Raw genomic sequence first — 6,521 nt, forward strand, 5'->3', positions numbered from 1 at the left:
CTTCTCAGCTCTTTCTTGGGGAGAACTTTGACCGCCACTGTGGTGTCTGTGAGGCGGTGATGGGCCAGCTTTACATGGCCAAAGCTGCCGTAACCAATGATCTCTCTTAAGTTGTACTGTCCAATGACAGTGATCTCCTCCTCCCTGGGGGAGGAACTAAAGTTGTACATTAACATCTTGCAGCTGGGATGGCAAGTGATCAAGATTAAGAATTTCTAAGATAATCTAGAGTTAGTAAGTTATAAATCTTAAAAGGAAACTACCAACAAACAAGTAAATACAACCCCCCCGCCCCCGACAAGTAAATGAAATCCCCAAACCCAAACATCAAAACCACCACCCCCCCACACCCAAAGAAAGCAGCCAAGTAGCTTGAAGTTAGTCCAGCGGGTCACCAAGTAAAAGTGCCCAGTGCTGTAACTGACAAAGCTGGAGAGCAGCTGCCTCTTATATACCCTGCTGGGAATGCCTCACAATGCCCTGTGATGTCAGGGGCAGATGGACCAATCACAAGTCAGGCCATTGACATCAGTGAGGAAGTGGACCAATCAGAGCCCAGTGCACACCCGCTGGCAGTTAGGTACTTGGACCAGGAAAACTCTGGTTGCCAAGGACAATGGGCACATGGCAGGATGCTCTTCCTGCTACCATGGCAGCCACATGTGAACCATGAGGACATTGGCCAGTGGCCCTCATCTTTCTTCGGGGTTGGGCATCCTAGGATGGCCCCTGGGAGGAAATCACCCACTGGGCTCTTGATGAGACAATCCAGAGAGCGAGACAATCCTTGCAGGCACCGTAAGAAGTGAACAAAACAAGTTTATTTACACTATTGACACCAGAAAGGTCTCTTGAGACTACCTTGTCCTGGGCTAGATACCCAGAACCAAGAGCAGCCTCAGCCACCAAACCTCCAAACCTCCAATAGGCAGTTCTGACCCTCCAACCTTTATTAGTTGGTCTGCAAACCACCAATTAGTCAGTCTGCAAACCTCTGAACCTCACACCTCCAAAGCTCCAAAGCTCCAACCTCCAAAGGGGAATGCTTTTCTCTTTCTTCCCTTCCTCCTCCACATACAGGCCTCTCCACTGTCCACAGATCTCCTAGAGGGAGGTCCCAAATGGCCATTCATGTTCCTCCTCCAAGCTGCCCAAGTCCAATCCCAATAGGCAGCTTGCTATGTGCATGCCTCTAGAAGCATGCCCCACCCCCTTGTGGTGGCATGCCCCTCCAGTGCCCCTTGGGGTGGTGACACCTTGAAGATTGCATTTACAGCAAGTCTGGGAAGACTCCATCTTCAAGTAACTAGAGAAATGCAAGCCTGGAAGTGTAACTCAAGCAGGAGAGAACCAGACATATCCATGAAAACTGAGAGAGAGAGAAAAGAGAAAGACAGAGAGGGAGAAAGGGAAAGAGGAAAAAAGAGAAGTGTAGAGAGAGAGGAGGAGTGAGGGAGGTGGAGGGAGAGAGAGACAGATTCAAGAGCGGGAAGAAAGGGAGAGGGAATGATAGAGGGTAGTAGAACAGCAAGAAGAAGAACAGGAGAATTAGAATAGGAGTAGTTATGGGAGGAGTGAAAACAAAGGAAGAGAAATGGTGGGTGGGAGCAGGGGGAAGGTGAGAAAAGTGGAGAGAGAACAGAGAAGGCAAAGGATACAGAGCATAGGGAAAAAAACACTGAGGTGTAGCAGCACACACAAACACATACACACAACAAACAAAAGGAAAAAAATAAAAGAATAGCGATCGAGAAATCTTACAAATCAACAGTTAATTTCTTCCCAATCACTTTCTTCACTGAAGAATGGCGCATGTGGAATTCAGGATTCCTCAGCTCCCTTCTTAACTTGCCTCCTGTCTTCTCCTTTACATTTAGTGTCCACCCTGTCATTTACTTTGTACCCATCTTTTCCCTCTTGTAGCTCTTATTGGGACTCTTACCAGAATCCCATTTTGTTCTTTCAGGGGAGATCTGCTCCCGAATAGCTCTGAGCTGGACCACTGATCCCACCTCCTGCAGAAAATCTCATCAGTCTGCTCTGCAGGCTTAGCCTCCTGACATCAGTGCACACATAGCAAAAGCCAGGTGTGCCCAAATCTTCTCTATAACACACGTGTCACTCAAGGGCAGAAAGAATCAGCCTGCATCAAAACCTGTCTGTGGAAATCTCATGGCCCTGGCTAAACCAACACAAATAACCCAGTGGTAGAGGTCATATCCAAACCTACCGAATTTTTGCTCCTGTCCAGATTCAGTCATCCCAGGCAGGGTCCATCCAGAGGCACCACTGTATCTCCATATTTTCTCAGGAATCCTGCTCCTTCACAGGTTTCTCCTCCTCTACCTTCAAGGAAGGAATATTATTCTACTTCATCCTTGGCCAGTCTAAACAGTGGCTCTGGTTGGTCAGACTGTTCTCTTATTTGAAACTCAGCTAACCCAGCCTCCTGGTTCCCCTTAGAGAAAATGGGGGCTCATGGGAGGAGTTGTAATTCAAAACAACCTGTCTAGGTAATAGGGTCTCTTTGATTGTGAGCAAATAAACAACTCTGAAAGAAGAGATGCTTGGATGATGGTTTTATGTTGGGATAATGATGAGGTTTAGAGAGAAATCACACACCAGGAAAGTGCATTGAAATGGAGGAAAGTAAGGGGAGAAAACATTGACAGTGCGCTGGGTGAATGGAGACAGGTACCTCTCCATTCTCAGTGAAGATTTGCCTTTATGCTCCAACCCAACCAATGTAACTAGTGTGCTCAGTAGTTGTACCCAGTCACCTAGAGACTGCAGAAGGAGAAGCAGAGTCCAGGATGTGTCCTGCCCCTCAGATCCATGGATTACTATACCACCAAGCTAAAGGGCCTCACTTTAAACCTAAATAAATATTTTTGCATTATTTACCATAGCTAAGATATGGGACCAACCCAGATGCCCCTCAGTAGATGAATGGATCAAGAAAATGTGGTATATATACACAATGGAATTCTATGCCTCCAGCATAAAGAATGACATTGCCCCATTTGTTAGGAAATGGAAAGACTTGGAAAAAATTATATTAAGTGAAGTAAGCCAAGCCCAAAGAAACATAGGTCCCATGGTTTCCCTTATTTGCAATAACCAGTGTATATCTTGTGTCAAGCAGAAAAGGTCAGATAAGGTGATGTTAGGGAAATGAACCTTAAGATATGTATTCAAAGTTTTTTTTTCCTTTCATGTGATTGTTTCTAACACATTTATAAGATTATTTCTTTGTTGCTTTGTATGTCCCTTCCCCACAGTATAACCCCTGCTTTCACTGTATTTGATGTCGGTATAATTTGTGGAGGGGAAGGGGAAAAACAAGTCGTTTAAATAAGGATACAGGTGGACCCGTTGCAGCAATGAGAAGTACAAGTTGTCATGTCAAAAATGAACTTTACAACTTTGGTGTGTGTGGGGGGGAGGATTCGGTAGGGGGGCAGGGGAAGGCTGGGAAGGGATGTGAAGGGTAAACAAAGAGGAGGCTACAATGCTTGATAGGAAATGTACTCATTATCTTGCCTATGTAATTGTAACCCCTCTGTACAGTATGTTTACAATAAAAAAAACCTAAATAAATAAACTACCAAGTGGGGACACAAGCAACCTACCTAGAAGGTGAGATAATCTGAAGCGTTTGGGACAAGAACACCTTAGTGTTCAGGGGACAAATGGGAAAGGTTGTTCAATAAAGTGACAATAATCTTAAGTAAGGAATCGATGTGGAAATGCCAAGCTCAGAAAGTACAGCAGCTTAAGGCCACCTTTCAGCTTACCTTTCAGCATTGGAAAGCCTTGGTGATGTCAGCTGTCCTTTCTCCGGAAGGAATCCCTACCGGAGAATTCCCTAGCAGTTGTCACACAACCTGGTCATGCTGGCCTGAGATCTCCACAGTATGAACTTCCTGCACGACTCCTTTCCCACCTGCAGCTCTTCAATTCCACATCTGCTTTTCCATACCCCAGTTAGAGTCACCCCGAAGGTCTGAGTCCAGTGGCTTTCAATTGTGCTGTTTCAGAGTTCTGCACCGCTTTCTCTGGGACAGCTTTACTCTCAATTTGTGGACATTACTTTGGGGCCTTCACACAGCAGCAGAGTCTGCAAAAAATGGTGACTATCCTGTTAGCCACCCTCCTCCAGCCCTGTCTAATGTTCCACCTGGGGGCTATGGCCTCCCCCTGAGGATGCCCAGAGGGAAGAGCATTTTCCACTGAGTGGAAACTGTCTAGTGTGCCCGACCAGCTAAAAGAATCTGGGCCCCAAATGAAGCTGGAACTGGAGCTCTACAGGTTGTAGAGTGGAAGGACAGGCAGACTGGCACTTCAGGTTCTCTTCAGAGGTAACTGAAATTTTGAGGACAAGCTGAAGGCGTCACGTCCTGTAGAAAAGGTGGCTCTTTTTTGTGGAGGGAGAGGGCTGGTGGGAATCTCCTCAGGAGTTGTGTATGGTGGACTAGCCAAAAGCATCATTTTTGATTCCACACTTCTGGTATTCTCCTTTAAGTTTTCTTGGATGAGCAGGTAGGTGCCCATGGCTTCATTGAATGCTCTGTCCTGGATTGTCTTTTCAATACCAGCTATGGTGTACCCCATGTTGCACATGACTGTGACAATAATGGGGTCCAGCTTGCTGGGCAGTGGCTCATCAGGAAGCAGGCCAAATCCCACATCTAGAGCCAGCCATGGGTGCTCCATTATCTCCTCAATAGCAGGCCTCAGATTGAAGCCCACAGTCAGCAGTTTAGGAAGGAGATCATGGCCCATTGCAGTTGGTAAAGGGGACCGGTGTACCTGGCCTCTAGGATTTGTTTCCATATCTAAGTCATCTTATTCCCCTCAAATGGGAACTTTCCCGTTGTCATCATATACAAAAGCACGCCTAAGTCCCCAAATGTCCACCTTGTACTCACTGAACATGTTCTGTAGGAACATTTCAGGGGGTGGAATAGCAAGGCTCCACAAACCCCCTTTAGCAACTGCCCTGGGGTCACCCTGATGCTAATGTCAAAATCACTGACCTTGACATTGTGATTGGTGTCAAACAGGATGTTGTCGGCCTTCAGGTCTAGGTATGCAATTCCGTTCTCATGAAGGTAGTGAACGGCACTCTTGATTTGCTTGAACAACCTCTTGGCTTCATACTCGAATAGGCGTCTGCAAAGGGATTTATTGAGCCCCCCCCCAAAAGATGGCCCCGAGTGGCCAGCTCAGTGACAAGGTACACACAGTCCTCATCCTCCATCACCTGGAACAATTGGATGATGTGCGGGTGACGTACACTCTTCACAATGGCTACCTCGTTTTCTATCTCATGGCTTTTCAGATCTTTCTTTGGGAGAACTTTGACCGCCACTGTGGTGTCTGTGAGGCAGTGATGGGCCAGCTTCACATAGCCACATTTGTCAAGTTATACTGTGCAATGACAGTGATCTCCTCCTCCTTGGGGGAGGAACTAAAGTTGTACATTAACACCTTGTCCCTGGGATGGCAAGTGATCAAGCTTAAGAATTACCTAGATGATCTAAATGAAGTTGACAACTAATAAATCTTAAGAAAAGGAAGGTAAACTACCAACTAACAAGTAAACACATCCCTCAGAGGAGTAAATGAAATCCCCAAACCCAAACAACACAACCACCCCCCCACACACACCCAAAGAAAGCAATCAAGTAGCTCTGAGTTAGTCCATCAGGTCACCAAGGAAGAGCTCCCAGCACTGTAATTGAAAAAGCTGGAGAGCAGCTGCCTCATATGTACCCTGTTGGGCACATCTCACAATGCCCTGTTATGCCAGGGGGAAATGGACCAATCACAAGTCAGACCATTGACATCAGTGAGGAAGTGGACCAATCAGAGCCCAGTGCACACCCGCTGGCAGTTAGGTACTTGGGCCAGGAAGTCTGTTGCCAACGACACTGGGCACATGGGAGGATGCTCTTACTGCTATGTGGGAACCATGAGGACATTGGCCAGTGGCCCTCATCTTTCTTCGGGGTTGGGCATCCTAGGATGGCCATCCTAGGATGGCCCCTGTGAAGACATCACCCAGTGGGGTATTGATGAACCCAGACAGCGAGACAATCCCCGGAAGCACAGTGAGAAGTGAACAAAACAAGTTTATTTACACTATTTATACCAGAAAGGTGTCTTGAGACTACCTTGCCCTTTTAGATACTCAGAACCAAGAGCAGCCTCAACCACCAAACCTTCAAACCTCCAATAGGCAGTCCTGACACTCCAACTTTTATTGGTTGGTCTTCAAACCACCAATTAGTCAGTCTGCAAACCTCCAAACCTCAGAACTCCAAAGCTCCAAAGCTCCAAAGGGGAAAGCTTTTCCCTTACTTTCCTCCCTCCCCCACATACAGGCCTCTCCACTGTCCACAGGCCTCTCTAGAGGGAGATCCCAAATGGCCTCCAGAGGAGGCCCTGAATGACCTCCAAAGGAGGCCCCAACAGGCCCCTCAAAGAGGCCCTGAGTGACCTCAGGAGGATGTTCC

The sequence above is a fragment of the Dipodomys spectabilis genome, unplaced genomic scaffold (genome assembly GCF_019054845.1).
Source record: "Dipodomys spectabilis isolate Male_0828 unplaced genomic scaffold, ASM1905484v1 ptg000155l, whole genome shotgun sequence".
NCBI lineage: Eukaryota > Metazoa > Chordata > Mammalia > Rodentia > Heteromyidae > Dipodomys > Dipodomys spectabilis.